General features: G+C 41.3%; 1 protein-coding gene across 5 annotated transcripts in view; it reads left to right on the top strand.

Annotated features, from left to right (window-relative positions):
* The window catches only part of GRIK2 (glutamate ionotropic receptor kainate type subunit 2), a 587,425-nt gene that overhangs the window by 486,680 nt on the left and 77,394 nt on the right, over positions 1-23,351 (top strand). The window lies entirely within an intron of this gene.

Here is a 23,351-nt window from a genome sequence, read left to right on the forward strand (position 1 = left end):
GTCTTTCACAGGGCTCCACTCACCACTAGGGATTAGCTCTTTCTAGGTCCCACGCCCTCTTCTGCTCCTCACTGCACACCCTGCCACCTTTCTCTCTCTCTGCAACTCAGGGTGCTTTGTCTCTGTGGCTTGGCCCTCACAGGTCACAGTATGTTTTCACCCTTTGGGGTATAAAAGTCTCTTCCTCCAAGGTGGCAGTCTTCCTTTCACTGCCCAAATTATGTCACTTTCCTGGTGACTGGCAGGAGAACCGACACCCACCATGTATTCCAGCTTCAAGCTTAGGGACCCTCTAATTGGCAGCTAAGGTGTACACCTCTTAAGCCTTGCAACCTTTTACCTGAACCTTTTCCTACACCCTTTCCTCCTAGTTTCCCTTCTTTCATGCTCTACTATCCAGAGAGTGGTACAGGCTCCCTCACAGTAGCCCCATTCTACTGCCAGCTTCCTGGCTTTATCCTAGACCTGGTTGTTCCTTCTCAGCTCTGTCATTATTCAGGGGTTACTTAGGTCATCTAATGCTCCTCAGCTGTGGCCTATCCAGTTAACTGGACTCGCCTCACCCTCATTAACCCTTTCTAAACTGGTGTGGGGAGAACAGCCGATCACAATGTCTTTTCTATCCATAACTGCTGATCTTTTATTTAATGAAATTGTATGTGTGGGCAGGGCCATCCCAAGGAGGGTGCAGGGCCTGGGACATAGGTGCTGAGTTTCTATCTGCCGGGGGGTGTTCCCCTCCTGGCTCCACCCCAGCCCCCCTCACTCCAGCTCTTCCCCCAAGGCCCCACCCCTGCCCTGTCTCTTCCCTGCCAAGTTCTACCCCCTCTCCAAGCGCGTTGCACGCTTGCTCTTCTCCTCTCCCCCCCAGTGCCTCCAGATGCCGCAAAACAGCAGTAGGCACTAGGAGAGAGCAGGAGGGGCTGATCGGCATTGCCCGCCATTTGCAGGAGGTGCTGGGAAGAAGGGGAGGTTGGTAGGGTAGTTCTTCCTCACCCCTCCCACCAGCCTGCCTGCTGCTTTCACCTTCCCACCTGCCTCCTCATGAAACATGGGGCCCCCCAAAGCTCGGGGCCCAGGGCAGTCACCACAATTCACTGTACCCTAAGTACAGCTCTGTGTGTGGGTGTGTGTATATATATATATATATATATATATATATATATATATATATATATATACATCTCTGTGTGTGTGTATCTATCTATCTATCTATCTAAGTAGAAGGTACTTAATAATTCATGTGTGCATAAAGAAAATTACAAAAAAAAATCCCAGCAATATACAGGCAGTAGGAATCAGGAAGCTTCCAGCTGGAGCTAATTGTAGTTGCTAGAAAGTCTGTCCGTCATGTGAAAAAGGTGTAGGAATAGGTGGGGGGAAAAGATGTTCTCCTGAGAGGAAATGGTTCTGACCTGAGCAGATTGGCCTTTTTTATGTTTAGAACTATTTGCACCTTCCCAGGGAGAGCTGTTCCTGATGAGTAAACAGACAATGTGAAGTCTCAACTGAAGCAAACCAGCCATGTATTTTTTTTGACGGCCAAAACCAGTTTATTCTAAGGGCTATTCTACACTAGAAGCACTACATCGGCACAGCTGCACTGATGCAGCTGTGCTGCTGTAGCACATCTAGTGATGATGCTCTCTGCCAACAGGAGAGAGCTCTTCCATCGGCAAAATTATTCCACTGTGAGAGGTGGAAGCTATGTCAGCGGGAGAGTGTCTCCTACCAACATAGTGCTGTCCACACAGGCCCTTAGGTCAGTGTAACTTGCATCGCTTAGGTGGTGGCTTTTTCACACCTCTGAGTGATATAAATTATATCGACATGAGCGGTAGTGTAGACCTGCCCTGAGATTATTTTTGCCTCGCTTTTCAATAGGACTTTACCAGCTGGTCAGCATTCCTCTCTCCAGTTACCTTCACTTCTGAATTTTTTTTTTAAATTATGGCAACATAATCAACACTTCATTAATGTGCCTTTTTAAATTTCAGCTCCTTTAGCTCCAAAGACAATTGCTTTATAGAACATGACACATGCAATCCAAACAATTCTGCTGCTACGTTTTACATTCACCTCCTCCAAATACAGAAAGTGAAAGGACAATGTTAATTAATGGAGACAGGATAGTTGCATCGTTTGCAGCTCACTGTCCAAAAGAGTTTAGCCTCTAGATAGTTTACAATAATATGCAGTGCCATCCTCGCCTACCTCCGTTCCTGAACGTTGTCCTGCCTCATCTTTGGTTTAGGAAGCTCAGATGGTATCTCCTCCTTTGGTGATGTTCAGTAACAAAATAGAAATGCCAGCGAGAATTGTAGTAATGACACAAAAAGAAAAGGAGTACTTGTGGCACCTTAGAGACTAACAAATTTATTAGAGCATAAGCTTTCGTGAGCTACAGCTCACTTCATCGGATGCATCGTGAGCTGTAGCTCACGAAAGCTTATGCTCTAATAAATTTGTTAGTCTCTAAGGTGCCACAAGTACTCCTTTTCTTTTTGCGAATACAGACTAACACGGCTGCTACTCTGAAACCTGTCAGTAATGACACAGTATGAGGACACAGAAATACTGGATCCTTTGTAAAGCACTTTGAGATCTATTGATGAAAACAGCTATTTAAGACCTAGGTATTATTTTTATTAGAACTATATGTTATACTTCCTATTTGCTGTTGAAGAGTAAATGGCAACCAGACTGACTGACTACTCTATCATGATTCCTGCATTTCCATCTGTCTTTAATGCAGCAGTGGCCGTAGAGGCAGAACACTTTTCAGATGAAGTTCATCCTTTAGGGAGACAAAACTTCAGATAAGCTAACAATATACTTTTAACAGATCATACATGAAGATAGATGGTTTCATCTAAAAGTAATTTGGGCGGAAATGCTTCAAGGGAAAACCATGTCATTCTCCTAATTTCTCTGTAGAGCCCTGCTCTGTGCCTGACATTATCATCATAACATATGGGGGCTCATCACTATTTACATTCCTTTTCAGACTCACTGTTGGATGTCTTTGTGCATACACTGTTATGTATCCAAAGCCCATATCCCAGTGGGCACACTAGCCTCATTCAAGTTATTCTCTTTGTTCAGAATGAATTACCCAACTGGGGGAGCCCTTTCCCTGTCTGTGGAGTACAGGCATTGTAAGCCAGTACTTGTGATGGTCATAGGTAAATCCCAGAGTGAAATGGAATCTTGATCTGTATCTGTCTGACACTGCAGCTGAATTACAAAGATGAACAAGACCAGTTAAAAATCACTAGGGTCTGAATGCCACTGCCTTACATCTGTTGAGGACAAGTTCTGCTTCACAATATTATCTTACAGTTGCTAAGGGAAAGAAGTCTGCATATATTTCCCACCTCCCCTCCCCCCCATGTTTCACATTCAATCTTTAAATCTATGATTCCTCAGCAAATACATTGTACAATCGTGGTTCTCAGAAAATAAAAACTGCAGCTGTGATTTCTCCACGTATAGTTGGGAGCCTTAAACTTTCAGTTGTTCTTCAGGGGATTTCTTGCTCTATAGAGCAAATTATGTTGAATAACATTGAATCTCCATTAAAAAAATAGATAGGCCTATTTACTTATTAAATACTGGACAGAAGTCAAGTACTTCAAATGCAGATAGTGACTGTAACATCTATGTTTCAAGAGCATAGAATTCAAACATGTAGGCCTACATGTAAATTGCAAACAGGAGATGGTTATGACTTCCTGTTCCTACCTTGTCCTAATCTGCACTGACTAGCTACGGCCTCCCTGGGCACCTCTGCTAGCCATGCAGAGGGACCATATGGTAGTAAAGAACTAGTCTTGTAATCTCTAGTGCCACCAGACCCTACTACTGTCCTGCTCTGATTCTTCAGAATGGTGAGCCACATACACAGCTAATATTTTTAGAAAATAGAGCTCTGTGTGTATAGGTCTTTGAACTGTTCTAGAAAACACAGTTCTGAAATCAATGTGTACATATTTTCAGCTAAAAAGGTTTCCTACATAATTTAGTGCCAAATCATGTTGTCTCTCTAGTTTTGATGTGATTTTTTTTACAGTCATTTTAAAATATGCTGACGCTGTCAACAATATGGTTGCCAACTCTCCAGGATTGGCCTGGAGTCTCCATTATGTCATGCAAAGAAGCCTCCAGGAATATGTCCAACCAAAATTGTAAACCCTAGTAAACCATGGCCAGTAAAAGCATATCAGAAACTGGTAATAGCTCATCTTAAGTGATCACTCTCCTTACAGTGTATGATAACACCCATTGTTTCATGTTCTCTGTGTATATAAATCATCTCCGTACTCTATTTTCCACTGAATGCATCCGATGAAGTGAGCTGTAGCTCATGAAAGTTTATGCTCAAATAAATTTGTTAGTCTCTAAGGTGCCACAAGTACTCATTTTCCTTTTGGCTTAATTAGAAACATGTTGTTAAAATGAAGTCACGCTTAGTTTTCAAACAAGATTCAAAACCTTGGTTGGCCCTGATATTGCAAGAACTCATGTACATGCTTCCATTAATAGTTCCTTTGAATTCAGTGGGACCAGTAACATGTAAAGCTAAGCACATGCTGCGTGTTTGTAGGATCAGGTCCCTAGTGTGTAATCAGTACTGCTTTTCTATGCCTCTAAGGGTGTGAAAGCATTTTGAGTACTCTTTTAGGCTGGTATTCAAAATCCACAGTAGAAGATTGATTGATTTCCTTTATCATAAAGTAGGCTTTAGTAAGACTACTTGGGTTATTATACTTGTTATTTATTATCTTGCATTATTGTTTGTCTTGCAGTAGCATCTAAAGGAATCAATCAAGGACAGGGCTCCATTGAGCTAGGTGCTGTACAAACTCAACAGAAGAGTGCCTACCTGTGGAGTTATAGTTGTCTCATTATATTGGTTTAATTATACTGGTATAACGGGTAATGTTTGCATGTGTAGACAAGCCCTAATTTAAAGTAAATCATAACAAGTGACAAACAACAGGAGAGTAGAAGGAAGATAAGGCATGGCTAAGCTGGCAGTAGTAAATTCAAGTAATTACATAGACTATCTAAGTTGTGTACAACTTCATAGTGCAGAGATATTTATAAACATTTTTATATGTCCCGCTATTATTAGTTGTCTGATTTCTTGCACTTCAAGGCAACTGCCCCTTAATCCTCCCATGGTTCACCAAGAGCACCCATTAGGCTGCCCAGACATCACCTCTCAAGTGGAAACCCACATCTCTCTCGCTCCTGACTGGGGCTTTTCCAGGGTGCACGTTCCCCTGCCTAAATGGCCTGCATCTGCCCTTTGCTCTCTTTTTAGAGGCTATAAATAGCGAAAGAGCCCGCAGCTCTAAGGGACCACATAGCCTTTGTTGAGCAGGCACATTTATTCTTAAGGTGAAAGCAATACAGAGAAAATATATTAAAACAATAAAAGAACCTACACTAATGCTAGAATGCTTATCAGAGGTCATCCCCGACTGCAGCCTTTTGCTCTGGCAGGTGCCAGTGTTTCCAGTCCTTCTCCAGGGCCTGTCCATTTGCTGGATCAGAAAGAAGGCCCTGAGTCAGTTTAAACTCAGACTATTGATCCAAAAGTCCTTTCTGTGTCTGTTGGTCCCTGGAGAATCTAGTTTGAACCAGTTTATGAAAGCCCCTCCAGGTGGTGGTACCTTTGTAAAGGTGCTATAACCTGAGCGCATTTACCCACCACTGTCCACAGTTCCTTGGAGGACTGTGATAACCTTCCTTCACTTCCCTGTAGTGAGCCCATTCCTGTGGCTCACACACCAGGTGGAGCATAGACTCTGTTAAGCCTACTTTCCTAAAATGAGAGTTCAGTCCTGCCTACTTAGCTGTGCCTGGTTCAAGGGGCTTTGGATTCTTACACAAACCTTTCATCTATCCATATCTTATGGCTGAATGATCTTTGTATTATATTACAGTATATAATACTTAAAGTACCAAAAAATACTCCTTAGTTATCTATTTATCTGATAGCCTGTAATCAGAGACTGTTGAGTAATTAGATCTTTGAAAATACATGTTATTTAGTGACTAGTTCATGGCTTCTTTAGAGTCTTCAGTGACGATTCTGTAATTATGTAATTTGGACATTTCACAGAGAATATATTTTTGTATTGAGTCGTCTGTAAGCGATAGGAATCTGCAGCTGTGAGTATGCTGCTTTTTTGGAAATCTCATAAAAATCTATCATTTATATGATATAAATGGCATAGGCTACCGGGGCATGAATTGAGAGACCTGCATCCTTCTGAGATGTGGAAGAGGAAATACTGAGCTAAAGTCATACAGTAGATAGCAGTTGTAATTCCTGCTTCCCACTGTAACCCTTTAGTAATGTGATGTGAACTGCAATATTCAGGAGAAGATAGTCAGTCTTTTTGTTACTTTGGACATAAAGGTGACCACAAGGTAGCAGAGATGTAATGGCTTCTCTATTGGGAGTCAGCCATTTTATTTTTGCCATCTGGATGAACTCTGCCAATAATCTGCACAGTGCACAAGACATTATATTAGCTTATTTTGTATTATATTCAGTTTACTAGACCTTCCAAAGTTTAGTAGATAGGAGTTTTGGATTCCAGCCCTGAATTCAGAGTTCAAATTGCTGCTCAACCAGTGATTCAATTTATAACTTTGGGCAAATTACTTACCCCTCTTTTACCTCAGCTTCACAATCCATAAAACTGATATATCACTTACCTATTTCACAAGGATACTGCTAGGATTCATTCATGTTTGTTTAATGTTTTGAAAAGGTAAAGTACTATATAGATATTAAATAGTATTATTTTTTCTAACAACAGACCCTTCCCTTCAGCAAGGAATATGGGCTATTCCTTAGCTTTTGCACAATCACTTTTTTCTTTCCCTTGCCTTTTCACATTTCTTTCCTCTGGCCAATTGACACATGTAGCTCTTTTTCTGAATCAGCTCTCAATACTTCCCCTGAGGAAGCAATGTGTATTAATACCTAAGAGGAATGTGTTGGATTCCCTCCTTTCATCCTGTATGTGTATGGGCATTCAGAGAAGGTTTCATTTGAGCACTCTCGTTAAGAATATTTTCCAGTTCTCATAGCTATTCTAAACTATAAGCCTGCTCTTCTGGTATGTGCTGTGTGATATGTAGCCTGCCAGCTAATGCTCTATAAAATCCTGAGAATAGGTTTGTATTGGCTGGGGAGAATCTCAGTATTGCCTTCTATTCCAAATGCTTCTATGATATAATGCCTTTAGTTCAGCTCAATTTCCTATTTTAACAAGTAGGAATGGAATTAAAAAAAGAAAGAAAAGGTACAAAGGTTAGCTGCAATAAAGGCAGCACTTGTGGAAGACATCACAACAGCATTTGTATATCTCACTGTGTATTTTCATTCCTGTGAGAGGCAATTGTATTAACAGTTTGCTTCGAAACCTTAGCAGAAATACATGTGAGCATACGGGGGTTGGGGGTGGAAAAAGAAAAAAAGGGATGACACTGACCTTTTAAGTGAGAGCAGGGCCAATGCACCTGTGCCTTATCACTGCACTAAATTTGGCCAATTAATTGGGCTTAAAAGAGGGCACCTGGGCTCTAAGGGAGGAGAGACCTGGTGAATGAGGGTTGCTTTACAGCACAGACTGAGTCAGTCAGAGAAGGTCTTGGAAAAAAGCTGTAGCTAGTTCCTAGACAGCTGCAGCGGCACAGGAGCTAGCAAAGAGAGCTCTAAACAGGGGAGTTTGAGTGGGAGTTCTGTTGGAGGAGAAGGTAGTTGTACTTGGTTTTGTATTTTTAGTATTTGTATTTGTGTGTGTGTAGGGGTTTTGTGCTGGGAGAGCAGCTGAGCCCTGCCTAGGGGGTGGGGCTTTGTGCTGAGAGAGCAGCTGAGCCCTGCCTAGGGGGTGGGGCTTCTGACTAGGGACCCTATAAAGGTAGCCAGCCAGTCATGCAGCGGCACAGATAGCTGCAGCGGCACAGGAGCTAGCAAAGAGAGCTCTAAACAAGGGAGTTTGAGTGGGAGTTTGAAAAGGGGGTTTAGATTGTGGTGCTTGTTTGGGGTTTGCTTTTGCTGGGGGGGGTCTTTTTGGTGTGGCTTGTGTTTCCCAGATTAACAGGATTTAGGTGGGAAGGAGATGACAGATACAGAGGCAGCTGTGGGAGTGACTCCTCCAGTGAAAGACACATTGAGGATGACTGGATATGGAAGCTGTGGTATGTACATGATCCTGGAGGGGGGAACCGGTAAGAGTTTTGTCTGCATGAAATGCCGTCTGATAGAGCTGATGGAGGAAAAGATCCGAGGTTTGGAGATGCAGGTGGAAAGTCTCGTTGAGTTTAGGAAGGGGTTTGAGCAGATGATGGAGCAAAGATATGAGGTATCTGAAGGGAAAAGCTCAGACTCACAGATGGAACCAGGGCTGGGGAATTTTGAGGGGAGACTGGATGAGGAAAGTGGTCAGTGGAAACATGTGACTCAAAGAACCAGGCAGAGAAAAAGACGGGCTAGTGAAGGAGAAATAGAGCTTAGGAACAGGTTTGCAGAGTTGGAAAATGAAGAAGGGGCTCAGCAGGTACTTGTTGAAGGTGGAAGGGTAAGGAAGAAGAGAAGAGAGGCTAGCCCTATAGGAAAAAAAAGGGGAAGAATCAAGGGAGACTACACCAAATATGAGCCCCAGGAGGATACAGGATGGGTTGAAGATTGTAAGGGAAAATAGGAATGGAAAGAACTTGCAGCCAGAGAGAACAGGGGAGAGACTGGAGAATAGCACCGTCACCAGGAAAAGGCAGGTCTGTGATCGGGGACTCTTTATTGAGAAGAATAGACAGGCCTGTAACTAGAGCTGATCCTGAGAATAGAAGGGTGTGCAGTCTTCCGGGTGCTAAGATACGGGATGTAGACCTGAGGTTGAAAAGGATCCTAAAGGGAGCGGGAAAGAATCCCCTAATTATCCTTCATGTGGGAACAAATGATACGGCTAGATTCTCGCTGGAAAGTATTAAGGGAGACTATGCTAGGCTGGGGAAGATGCTTAAGGAAATTGAGGCTCAGGTCATCTTAGCGGTATCCTTCCTGTTCCTAGAGAAGGACAACAAAGGTCTGACAAGATTATGACTGTCAACAGATGGCTTAGGCAGTGGTGCTATAAGGAGGGCTTTGGGATGTATGGCTACTGGGAGGCATTCACGGACAGAGGTCAGTTCTCTCGGGATGGACTTCATCTGAGTAGGGAAGGAAATAGACTTCTAGGATCGAGGCTGGCACAACTGATAAAGAGAGCTTTAAACTAGGAATTGGGGGGAGATGGATGGGAGATGTCCAGAAAATCTCCACGCCAGATTTTAGCATTGAGAGGGAAGAAGATGAAGTAAGAATGGATACAGCCGTGGGTAGGAGAATGTATATAAGGAGCGAGGGCGGTGTGGATACTAGTCTAATAGGTTATACTGGCTGTAGAATGACTGTGCCTAATAGGGTACAAAATGTGAGCGAGGCCAAACAGCAAAAATTAAGATGTTTATACACCATTGCGAGGAGTCTAGGTAACAAAATGGAGGAACTAGAGCTACTGGTGCAGGAAGTGAAACCAGATATTATAGGGATAACAGAAACATGGTGGAATAGTAGTCATGACTGGACTACAGGTATTGAAGGGTATGTGCTCTTTAGGAAAGACAGAAACAAAGGTAAAGGGGGTGGAGTAGCATTGTATATCAATGATGAGGTAGAATGTAAAGAAATAAGAAGCGATGCAATGGATAAGACAGAGTCCGTCTGGGCAAAAATTACATTGGGGAAGAAAACTAGTAAAGCCTCTCCTACGATAGTGCTTGGGGTGTGCTATAGACCTGCGGGATCTAATTTGGATATGGATAAAGCCCTTTTTAATGTCTTTAATAAAGTAAATACTAATGGAAACTGCATGATCATGGGAGACTTTAACTTCCCAGATATAGACTGGAGGACCAGTGCTAGTAATAATAGGGCTCAGATTTTCCTAGATGCGATAGCTGATGGATTCCTTCATCAAGTGGTTGCTGAACCGACTAGAGGGGATGCCATTTTAGATTTAATTTTGGTGAGTAGCGAGGACCTCATAGAAGAAATGGTTGTAGGGGACAATCTTGGCTCAAGTGATCATGAGCTAATTCAGTTCAAACTAAATGGAAGGATTAACAAAAATAAATCTGCAACTAGGGTTTTTGATTTCAGAAGGGCTGACTTTCAAAAATTAAGGAAATTAGTTAGGGAAGTGGATTGGACTGAAGAACTTATGGATCTAAAGGTAGAGGAGGCCTGGGATTACTTTAAATCAAAGCTGCAGAAGCTATCGGAAGCCTGTATCCCAAGAAAGGGGAAAAAATTCATAGGAAGGAGTTGTAGACCAAGCTGGATGAGCAAGCATCTTAGAGAGGTGATTAAGAAGAAGCAGAAAGCATACAGGGAGTGGAAGATGGGAGGGATCAGCAAGGAAAGCTACCTAATTGAGGTCAGAACATGTAGGGATCAAGTGAGACAGGCTAAAAGTTGAGTAGAGTTGGACCTTGCAAAGGGAATTAAAACCAATAGTAAAAGGTTCTATAGCCATATAAATAAGAAGAAAACTAAGAAGGAAGAAGTGGGGCCGCTTAACACTGAGGATGGAGTGGAGGTTAAAGATAATCTAGACATGGCCCAATATCTAAACAAATACTTTGCCTCAGTCTTTAATAAGGCTAAAGAGGATCTTGGGGATAATGGTAGCATGACAAATAGGAAGGAGGATATAGAGGTAGATATTACCGTATCAGAGGTTGAAGCGAAACTGAAACAGCTTAATGGGACTAAATCGGGGGGCCCAGATAATCTTCATCCAAGAATATTAAAGGAATTGGCACCTGAAATTGCAAGCCCATTAGCAAGAATTTTTAATGAATCTGTAAACTCAGGAATAGTACCAAATGATTGGAGAATTGCTAATATAGTTCCTATTTTTAAGAAAGGAAAAAAAAGTGATCCGGGTAACTACAGGCCAGTTTGACATCTGTAGTATGCAAGGTGCTGGAAAAAATTTTGAAGGAGAAATTAGTTAAGGACATTGAAGTCAATGGTAAATGGGACAAAATACAACATGGTTTTACAAAAGGTAGATCGTGCCAAACCAACCTAATCTCCTTTTTTGAAAAAGTAACAGACTTTTTAGATAAAGGAAATGCAGTGGATCTAATTTACCTAGATTTCAGTAAGGCATTTGATACAGTGCCACATGGGGAATTATTAGTTAAATTGGAGAAGATGGGGATCAATATGAACATTAAAAGGTGGATAAGGAATTGGTTAAAGGGGAGACTGCAACGGGTCCTACTGAAAGGCGAACTGTCAGGTTGGAGGGAGGTTACCAGTGGAGTTCCTCAGGGATCGGTTTTGGCACCAATCTTATTTAATCTCTTTATTACTGACCTTGGCACAAAAAGTGGGAGTGTGCTAATAAAGTTTGCAGATGATACAAAGCTGGGAGGTATTGCCAATTCGGAGAAGGATCGGGATATTATACAGGAGGATCTGGATGACCTTGTAAACTGGAGTAATACTAATAGGATGAAATTTAATAGTGAGAAGTGTAAGGTTATGTATTTAGGGATTAATAACAAGCATTTTAGCTATAAGTTGGGGACGCATCAATTAGAAGTAACAGAGGAGAAGGACCTTGGAGTATTGGTTGATCATAGGATGACTATGAGCTGCCAATGTGATATGGCTGTGAAAAAAGCTAATGCGGTTTTGGGATGCATCAGGAGAGGCATTTCCAGTAGGGATAAGGAGGTTTTAGTACCGTTATACAAGGCACTGGTGAGACCTCACCTAGAATAGTGTGTGCAGTTCTGGTCTCCCATGTTTAAAAAGGATGAATTCAAACTGGAGCAGGTACAGAGAAGGGCTACTAGGATGATCCGAGGAATGGAAAACTTGTCTTATGAAAGGAGACTTAAGGAGCTTGGCTTGTTTAGCCTAACTAAAAGAAGGTTGAGGGGAGATATGATTGCTCTCTATAAATATATCAGAGGGATAAATACAGGAGAGGGAGAGGAATTATTTCAGCTCAGCACCAATGTGGACACAAGAACAAATGGGTATAAACTGGCCACCAGGAAGTTTAGACTTGAAATCAGACAAAGGTTTTTAACCATCAGAGGAGAAGTTTTGGAATAGCCTTCCAAGGGAAGCAGTGGGGGCAAAAGATCTATCTGGCTTTAAGATTCTACTCGATAAGTTTATGGAGGAGATGGTATGATGGGATAATGGGATTTTGGTAAGTAATTGATCTTTAAATATTCAGGGTAAATAGGCCAAATCCCCTGAGATGGGATATTAGATGGATGGGATCTGAGTTACTATAGAAAATTCTTTCCTGGGTATCTGGCTGGTGAATCTTGCCCATATGCTCAGGGTTTAGCTGATTGCCATATTTGGGGTCGGGAAGGAATTTTCCTCCAGGGCAGATTGAAAGAGGCCCTGGAGGTTTTTCGCCTTCCTCTGTAGCATGGGGCATGGTTGACTTGAGGGAGGCTTCTCTGCTCCTTGAAGTCTTTGAACCATGATTTGAGGACTTCAATAGCTCAGACATGGGTGAGGTTTTTCATAGGAGTGGGTGGGTGAGATTCTGTGGCCTGTGCTGTGCAGGAGGTCGGACTAGATGATCAGAATGGTCCCTTCTGACCTTAGTATCTATGAAAAAGAAGGCTAAAGACAGGGCCAGGCATCTGCTGGGCCCATCTGCTGATATCACCAGTGCCAGAGACTGGATCCAGTAGAGTTCTGAGAGGGCCAGGGAGAGTGAAGGATTCTCTCCTAGCAAGGATGCCGCCAGCTGAGAGATTGTAGGGGCTTCCCCCTGGAAGAGTGGGATTGCACTCCAGTTGGAAAGACTAGGATGTCCCTCTCCAGGGACAAAAGAGGTCTGATGAAGATGAAGATGGTTGAAGGTGCCAGGGTGTGATATAAGAGGCATTGTGGAACAACGTGTCAGGTGATCTAAATGACTATTTGCACTGGGGGTGATGAATTGATTTTATGATGGGACTTTTGTTATGGACTATTTTGCACAAGGATTTAATAATAAATCAGTCCCAAGAAGGGCTCTATTGAGAGAGAAGAGCCTGAAGTGAAGTCACTGAGTTACCTGAGAGCCAAAATTAAGGCAGAGGATGCATGTGTCTTAACCATCATGCTGTGGCTTGCTGCAGGGGAGGTTAGGGGGCGGGGGTGTGCTCTAGGCAGGATAGTCCTATGAGGAGGAATTTAGGAAAAATGAATGCTTCACTACTGTAAACTAATTTTTGCAACAAATTGAATTCCTGACAAAATAAATATCCACCTTAAAAGAATACCACCTTTAATTGAAAACATAATCCCTAACAGGTCTGTAATATTAAAACTATTGCATGCTTGCATAGGTTTATGTGTCTTGTATATATATATTTCATGAACTCAGTACAGAGTGTAGTACAGAACTATATGGTCTTTTGCATTAAAATCCATTACAATTGCACAATGGACGAACTTTAATGATTTGCTGTAAAATTTAAAATACCAATGTATTGCGTGGTACAGGTGAAGCATATGGTAGATTGCAGGGGGAAAATTATTTTAATTCCAATGAAGATGAAGAATAAATTCTTAAAACAATTCTTTAAGATGGATCATAGGAGCATTACTGCTGCTGAGGCTTCAGGATTTACCTTACTCCTAAGCTAAATAGAGTGTGTTATTTGTCTGCAGTCAAGCATTTTCTTCTGGTATACTGAGAAACAGAACTAAAACATTAGCTGCCATTTAGGAGCTTGTTAGTCTGACACGTGTGTGTGTGTAAAAGCCCATAATAGACAACTTTTGTTTAAATTGTTCTGTAAAACATTGCAGGTATATTGAGATAAGGAGGGAGAACTTAATCAGGAGTCTGACTATGTATGTATTTGATTGCCCACTTCCATTTGTTATGAGAGAGAATTTGAACACTAGCCGACAAGTCTTCCATTTCATATTTTGGATCTCGGGGGGGGGGGGGGGAGTAATTCATCTATGAAAAGGCTGATTGAAGAATTGTAGAGACCTGTTAGTCTGTCATTCATCAACTGTCGGGTAAGTACCCTCATAGTATCGTGTAATTCTGATTGGCAGCTGTTGGGTGCTCACCCTCATCTCGTTCTTTCTCTTAGAAAATTGCTCACTTATTATCTCTCCACTCTCTGTAAGTCAGAGCCTTAAAGCAATCTGGCAGTTTCTGACAGAAGGAAGTTGGAAAATGGGTAACCCAGAAAGTACTGCATCTTCATTCCGAACCTTTTGCCTGCTATTGCTGGTGCTACTACTGTGGCTGCTATTCAAAATGTGGTGAGGCAGAGCTTGATATTAAAGCATTCTGTCAGTGGAATTTGACCACAGTTAACTAATCGATATCTGATTAGATAACATGCATCTCTCCCTAAATTGGTTGTGAATGTGGGTTTTTTTTAATATGCTTCTAAGGAGCTGTTTTCTCATTACTGTTGGGCCCATTTAATTTGATGTATATTATGTATGCATTATCCCACATTGCCAGACAAATTGGCTTTTAGAGACCTTTGTCAGTCACTTGCAAATACTGTATTTATACTTCTATTTTTCTGTGCATAAATACATGTACTATGGGCATCAAAGGAAAGAAACAACAGTCTTGTCATCTCATGTAAAGTTATATGCCTGAACAAGTAACAATGTTAAAGGGATGCTTGCTTTAGTGTGCTCTTGGTAACTTTTACTCTCTGCGAGGTGGTGTCAGGAAATAAATCGGCAAAGATATAGCCGTCCGACCAATAGATGTCTGGCACAGACAGGGCAACACGAGTGCTTTCACTTAAAGCTAAACTTCGACACATGTCCGCAACAGCTTAGTAAAACACCCCCAACCCTTGATAATTAACAAAATTGAGTGTGGCTCTCGAGTGGCACAGCAGCAGGCTTCTGGTGGCCAAATCTTCCGTCTGCCAGTGGGGACTGCACAATGTATCCAGAGGGAGAGTCCAGAAAGAGTCCAACTACCTCAAACTTTCCCCCTTATTTATACATTAGCAATAGAATGACATGTCCCTTAAAGAAAACTTTATTAAGTAAGCAGTTTCAATAGTCAAGCAAGAGGTTTCTTCTGATTATCAATTAACCGGGTGTGGGTTTCTCCAGAGTTTACAGCCTTGAGGCCCCAATAGACACTGGGGCAAATCCTGCTCTTCTAAAATGCATGCATCAGCCACTTCAACACAATTTTTGTCAGTAAGGATGCAGGGTCAAGCTGCCCTCCCTGTGGCACCCAAAGACCCCCCCCTCCCCTCCTGCCTTGGTTAAGCTAAACCTGGTGACTTGGCCAGTTTACAGCATGCTGACTTGGCTGCTTTTAGCAATAAGCCATAGTGGTTTCAGGCACTTTGGTTTGCCAAAGTCTCCCCGTACAAGCTCTGTGTGTGAATCAGCAGGACCCCTAATGTTTGGGTGGATTTGAAACTTCCCATGGGGTCCCATGATAGCTGTGATTTTTCTTTTTATTTCCTGCCATTATAAAATAACCAAGTGTTTAGTATGCTATAAAACTGTAGTTTATGGACTGGATGATTTATGGCAGTGGTTCCCAAACTTGTTCCATCGCTTGTGCAGGGAAAGCTCCTGGTGGGCCGGGCCGGTTTGTTTACTTGCCGCATCCGTAAGTTCGGCCGATTGTAGCTCCCACTGGCCACAGTTCGCTGCTCCAGGCCAATGGGAGCCGCTAGAAGCAGCGCAGGACGTACTGGCCGCCACTTCCACCAGCTCCCATAGGTCTGGAGCAGCGAACCGCGGCCACTGGGAGCCACGATCGGCCGAACCTGCAGACGCAGCAGGTAAACAAACCAGCCTGGCCCGTCAGGGGCTTTCACTGCACAAGCGGCGGAACAAGTTTGGGAACCACTTATTTAGGGGATTAGTAATGGGATTAAGATGACCAAGTGTCCCAATTTTATAGATACAGTCCTGATATTTGGGGCTTTGCCTTATATAGGCTACATATATGTTCACATCACTAAAGACAACACAACAGTTAGGACTAATTGACTCTCTTGTTAGCAATCTCAAGAGAGCCAGAAATTGAACGGATTATGGAGATTCTGGACTATTCTTTCAACTCAGTGTTGGTTCCCAAGGTCAAGGTTGAATAACATGGGTAAGGTAGTCCTGAGAAGCTTGCAATGATGCATGCTCCTTGAATAAAAATGGAGGACTTCATTCACTTGAGTTGTAAATCTGCCACCTTTCCCATGGTACAGTAATAAAAAAATACTTCACCCAGCAGAAAACAAAATGGTGATCAGCTGGAAAACACTCTCTATACAAAAGGATAGCCCTTAACAAGCTAGATAGAGACTTTATTTTGCAGCCAACTGTGTTGTGTTAGTTATGTTATAACTAAGTTATTTTGTGCCCTTTCACTTGCATGTCTCATCAAGAGAGATGCTGAGGAATTCACAAACATGGGAAACTCTTTTTCTGAAAAGATGTAAATATAATTGTATCTTGATTCACAGTGGCAAGGTTTAATGTAGTCTTGCAAAATTCTAGCTGTCCACATGTCCAGGGCATGTAATTATTTCCCTCTTCTCCCCCCGCCCCCCGGGGCAGATAAAATAGATTGACGTTGATAGAGCTGGTTGGGAATTTTTTGGACAAAACAACAATTTTTGTTCAAAAATTTTGATTAATTTTAAAGTGATTTTTTTCATGAGCACATCTAGTTTTTTAATTTTTTTGTCAAACTGTGTCCAGGTTCAGAACAGAATTTCTGAGGGAGAGGCCCTCCTCAGAATAACTAGTAGTCCAGTAGAGCAGGCACTCACTTGGGATATAGAAAATCCAGATTCAAGTCACTGATCTGGATAAGTCAGTGCAGTGAGTTTAATCTGTGACTTCCACAGTCCAAGTGAGTGCCTGATTTACTGAACTATTGGCTGTTCTGGGGTGTTTTTTATCTCTCTATTGTTTTGCAAATAATTTCAAAGGGTCTTAGTTTTGTCCTCATGCAGCATGGGAAATATTTGAAATCTTTAAAAAATTTGTGGGACAGGAAAACTATTTCCCACCAGCTCTAATCAATGACATTCTCACCATTCATCAAATTGAAAGGCAGGGTGAGAAAACAATGTTCTAAACATTAATAATTTGGCACAGCTGTTTTCATTATAAGGAAATGCTAGTGCATGTGGATAACTTGGTCTTGGCACATCTGTTTGAAAATTAACTTATAAGCAGAATGGCCTGTAAAGTCTTACACATAAGTAAAATATTTCAAATTAACATTTCCTCCAAACAGGAGGTTGTGACAGCTATTACCACCCATGTGGTACAGACCAATGGGAAATCTAAAAGTCTGCTTTTAATATGGTAATAAGAACATCCATGTTGATATGTATAGGCACTCTTTCTGCTATCTCCATCTGCATAATTATCTGAATTTATTTGTGAAAGTTAAATTAATCAAGAACAAGATGAACTACTGCATGACAATTTCAAGAAAGAGACCAGACAACTAAAGATGCTTTAAAGGACTCATAAGTATTTTATTTCACTCTTGATCTGATTCATATCAAAGCCACAGCACCTTGTTGATGCAAGCCATGCAGAGACAAAGTATTCAAAAAGCTTTCCTAAAGACACTTCTAAAACTCATTTCAGAGTAGCAGCCGTGTTAGTTTGTATTTGCAAAAAGAAAAGGAGTACTTGTGGCACTTTAGAGACTAACAAATTTATTTGAGCATAAGCTTTCATGAGCTACAACTCACTTCATCATGAAAGCTTATGTTCAAATAAATTTGTTAGTCTCTAAAGTGCCACAGGTACTCCTTTTCTTTTTGCTAAAACTCATTGTCATTTACCCCTTTAAGCTCATAATAAAAAGCAAATGGCTGGAAGCTGCCAAAATTGATATTTCATTCAGTTGTTTTCAAGTGGGGGAGGCGGGGAGTGAAAGACTGAGCCAGGAAATAAAATATCACATTTATACCCTCAATTTCTTTCCTTCTGACATTTCCTCATTGCTTTTAATTTAATCTGTTCCTGTTGAGAATTACTGTCCTCGGCATATTTTTCTTTGCTGGTAAAAGGAATGATGGAACCAAACAGCCCCAAGAAGTTAAGCTCTTCTAACTCACATACATTTGGGGAAAAAAAAATATAAACCTGTATGTTGCCACAAGTTGTCAAAAATCATGTCTTTTGACAAGAAAATGCAAATATGTATGAATCACAGAAAGAGCTACAAAAATAATATCCATTCTCTTTAGGAATATGACAACAGAGCTTTTCATAATATTCCTTCCAGAACCCCAAATCCAGTATCTAAATTGTCTTGACCCATTAAAATATCTAGAAATGTATTATTATAATAAATAATTATTAAATACTGTGTCACAGTAAGCCATGGGGGCTCAGCCATTGAAGCTAATTCTGCTAGAGGGGAAATCGGTCTAGCCTCAATTCCTATTTATTTTTTTCTTCCCTGTATTCTAATATTTTTAGAATTTGAATTGTGTAACCCAACAGCCTTTCCCCATTAGCCCCTCTTCACACAGATTCTAGTACCCAAATCCCCTCTGGGAAACACTTTACTAGAGTATTGGAAATCACATCTGTCCACCAGTCAGACTTGAAAACACAAAAGGGGTGGTGCATATTGGTACCATGTTTCCCTAAGAAAAGGCTTAAAGAGATGTGTCCTCAGACACTTGGGCTTCTCTTCCCACCTACAAGACGTTTCCTCCATTCCTAAAACAATTTGAGGTGATAGAAATGTAGCATTGCTTACCAGCAGTTAATATGTCAGAAAGGAGAAAAAAAAAAGAGAAAAGTAAGACATTTGCATGAAAAATAAATTCTTAAATCAGGTTTTCAGTGGAGGGGAAAAAAAAACTTTTGTTTTTGTTTTGATGTGTACTGACCAGTATGGGGGCGAGGGGAGAAGAATGGATTTTTTTTATATAGAATTTATTTTAATTTTCAAAGTTTAGGAAAAGAAAAATCTGTCAAAATGAAAAAATGTATTGTAAGGCTGTCTGATCATTCCAAAATGATCATTTAATCATAGGTTGCATTAGTGTCATATGCACAAATGTTTTTTCCTTCTAAGGTTAAATTCTTGACTGACCATTTTTGTGAGTAATTTGTATAATCCCTAAATACAGAAATGGGGTTACTTTATTTTAAGGCAATGAACTTGGACCTCTTTTACTTCTGTAATCTGTGTTTTCAAGTGTGAATGGGAATACTAAATGAAAAAGAGCTCCCAGCAAAGCTTTCAAAGCATTGCTGTCCAATTTTCTTGGATCCCATGCAGGGACTGTCCTTTAAAGGGCCAAATCCTGTGGTATGGAATGAAGCTCATCCTGTTGTTTGGAACAAACATTCTAGGACTGAGGAACAATATCATCTTCAGCTGATTGAGCTACCTTTTGAAGCATTATCACACCTTTCTTCTGCAGATCAGGAGGGAAAAGCTCTTTTCTATCTGGGGCCTTGGGTACTCGATCAGTGCAATGCATTGACCTGTAGGCCTTACTCCCAGCCCTCCCATAATTACTCTCTGAATATCGTATCAAAGCCACAGCACCTGTGCTGTGCTCAGTCACCATAGAGGACTGTGCTTGTTGGCATAGAGTTTCCCTTCATGTGCTCTTAACACCATTTGCACAGTGGGGATCTAGGATTTCCACTGCATTTCCCCCTAAATCTTCCAGAAGGAGGCGCTGACAGTTAGCCTCTTAGTGACTGCCAAAGTTAAATCTTGAAAATGTAATGAATAATTCACAATACTTGTAAATGCTCCTTTTTATTAAACGTTCTCTCCCCTGAATCCTACTAATCAGCAGAGGAGTTCACCAGATGTGGAAGCCTTTTAAAATCTGACTAGCAAGAGAGCATCCACCAAGGACATTAGAGAGCTGCTGCTGGCATCAGGAAAAAAAAATGAAGAAATCTTCAATTTATAGCAAAAATGATTCTGCATCTATATAAAGTTTCCCATATTTATCTTGTCTTACATTAGCTTGTATTTATATGAGACCTCAGACTTGTTGTTAAAATATCAATCAGCTCCTACTTCTAATTGACATTTTAGAGTAGGGGTGAGATAATTATGATTTCATGAACAGGGATGTTTAATTTGAGTAAGCAGAAGGAACAGATAAATTCTTATAAAATAGTTGTCCTGTTTTCATGCAAATATTTTAAAGAAAGGATCAAGAACAATAGTATGGGCAATATCTGATTAATGGATTGACACATTTTAAGCCCAGAGGCACCACTCTTACCATCTAGTTTGACTTTCTGCCTACCACAGGCCATAGAACATATTTTTTCACCCATTGCATTTACCCCAATAATTTGTGCATTTACCCCAATAATTGGTAGTTGAACTAGAGTGTATATTCTAGAAAGACTTCCAATTTTGCCTCAAAGGCTCCTAGTAAAAGAGAATTTAGCACATCCATTAGTCATCTGTTCCAAACTCTCACTGTGGAAAAAAAAATTGCATCTTAGTTCCAGTTTGAACTTTCTGACTTAATTAGATCTGCTAAACTAAAGTGTTCTCTAGTATCAGATATCTTCTCCCTGCATAAGTAATTATAGACCATGGTCACCTCTGAATCTTCTCTTTGATAATCTCATTGGAAGGTGAATTTTCCAAACTACAAATCATTCTTGGAGTTCTTTTCTTTGCAGTATCTCCACTTTTTCAACATCCTTTTCAAAGTGTGGACAACAGGTCTGGGAATAGTGGTCCACCAATTACAGCACTGGTCCCACCAGTGCTGTATATAGCAGTAACATCTCCTGCTAATTATGCTCCAGGGTATACTTCAAAGGATCATACTAGCTGTTGATGCCACAATATCCAACTGCAAGCTCATATTCTGTTAGTGATCATTAATAATCCGTAAATTCTTTTCATACACATGGTTTCCAGGATTCTCTTCCCGTTCTGTAAGTAGGGCCTACATTCTTTGTCCCTAGGTATCTCTGTATTTTGCTGGATTTAAATGCATGCTATTTGATTACGGGCATCTTAGGAAGTGATCTAGATGGCTCTGTATCTGTGACCTATCCTCATCGTTATCAACCATCATCTTATTTTTTATATCATCTGAAAATTTTATCAGCAGAGTTAATATTTTCTTCTAGATAATTGATAAAAATATTGAACAGCACTGGGCTTAGCAATAATCCCTCAGGACTCCACTAGACACCCCCCCCATTCGTTGATGATTTTCCATTAACAATTACGAGTTTTAATGCATGAGCAGAGATGTTGGCAAAGGAGTGTTTTTCAAAGTACCAGGAGTTAGTACACTGTATGTTATGGAAGGGGATGAGGGGGAAGAAGGAGAATAAAGAGACACACACATACACTCAGGGCAGAGGAGGTAAGACATAAATAGGGTCTGTATATGTGATGTATCAGACTTTTTACCATCCTCTTCTCCTCCAAATTATCTTAGCAGCCCTTCTGACAGATGAGGAGATGCATTCATATTTGCAGTATTCCCTGTAAGCATTGAATGTAAGAATGATAAATAGAAAAAATAAGTTTTGTTCCCCACAGTACAAAATTGGAATACATCATCATTGAGGCATGGTGGGAAACTCTCCATTTTTTGACCAAAGAGAGAGGGGAGAAAGATCTAAGATGATAAATATGAGGTAAACAAGGAAAAAGGGATAGCAGTGTTTTGGCTGAGTGAAAAATACAGGTTAATGAATGAAGAGTCTGTGGAGGAAAGGAAAATTTCAGATAATTCAATTAGTGGCATTAATTTACATGATTGGCATTTAGGCGGCAGAGGCTCACAGCTCTCACAATCCTTAAAAGCATGAATGCATAAATCTGCACAAAATATTAGCCTCTTCTTGAAGTTTTCTCCAATGTCTTGTGCACAAACATGATTTACTTCAGCATTAAGCTTGAAAGGTGACTCAAGGTGACTGTTTACCACTCTTCAACAGGTCAGACAAACACTTGTGGCCAATGCAAATATAATCCTACATTCTAACAGAATGTCCTGGTAAACAAGATCCCTGCAACCAGTCAGTAGTTGTGTTTTTCTGAGGTTGGTTGATTGGTTTTGTCACCTACATAGAATTGCATTCCCCATCACATTATAGCATCATGCCAGGAAATAATACCCCCATGTAATGAAATAAACCTTTATGGCCACCATATGTCTACAGCACTAGCCACTGGTGGGCAGAATCTGATAGTAGCAAAGAAATTTATTAGGGACTATTAGAGGTGCAACACAAGGGTGCTGCCTCCACTTGTATGTGTGATGAATTGAGGGTTTTATCTGTACCACTTCTGAAAGGGGGTGATTTTATGAAATTGTATCATGAAATTACTGTGCTATGGAAAGCCTGTATGTATGTGAATCCATTATAATTAGCAGGGTTGTGTCATGTCTCTGCCAGGCTAGAGTGATCAACACTCATAATCCATCTATTCAAAATAAAACACCTTGGGACAATGGCTTTGTTCTAGTTGGGAGAAGACACTTCCTCCTGTTTTAAGTGGGGTGTGGAAGAGCAGAAGTAATGGAAAGTTACCAGGAGGAGAAAAAATGAAGCAAGTGACGCGAGCATCTATAAAGGGACTCACAGAGGCAATGGGGGTGGGGTGGGGAGAGCCATTTTAGACCAGATTAAAATGAGGGAAGCTTCTTCAGGGTCAGGGACCCTGCCCTCCTGCCTGGTAGAACAGTGTTACAGACCCGGACATAGGCACTCTGTCCTAGACGTCAGATCAGGAGTCAGCTCCAGTGTGCAAAGCAGGCATCCAGGTTAGGGAATGACATTGAGGGTCGGCACCAGAGTCAACTGCTGATTACCAGAGCCAAGCCAGTCAGAGCCAGGAATTAAAGCTGAGCGATAAAGCTGGGATCAGATATCAAAGTGTCAAGCTGGAGTCAGAGATCAGAGCTAGGTAACTGATGGTTGGAAGCAAGGCACAAAGGCAGGAACTGGGGGAGAGGCAAGAATCAGGCACAGAGCGGGTGCACAGAGGGAATCAAGAACAAAGACAGAGGTGAGGCAGGAGCCAAGAGTGGTGCAGGAATCAGAAACAGGATTGGGTTCAGGAAGCTGGTACAAGCAGGGTCCGATGCAACAGAGAATCACCTAGTTGCTCCAACAACTTCCTGTGACCACTTTTGGCTTAAATAGCCTGATTGGACCAATCAGTGCAGCCAACTGATCCTTCAATCAGGGCTTCTTGGCTGAGGCTGTAGGCCTACTAGCTCCTCAGCCCAGCATATTT

The sequence above is a fragment of the Dermochelys coriacea genome, chromosome 3, assembly GCF_009764565.3.
Source record: "Dermochelys coriacea isolate rDerCor1 chromosome 3, rDerCor1.pri.v4, whole genome shotgun sequence".
Lineage (NCBI taxonomy): Eukaryota > Metazoa > Chordata > Testudines > Dermochelyidae > Dermochelys > Dermochelys coriacea.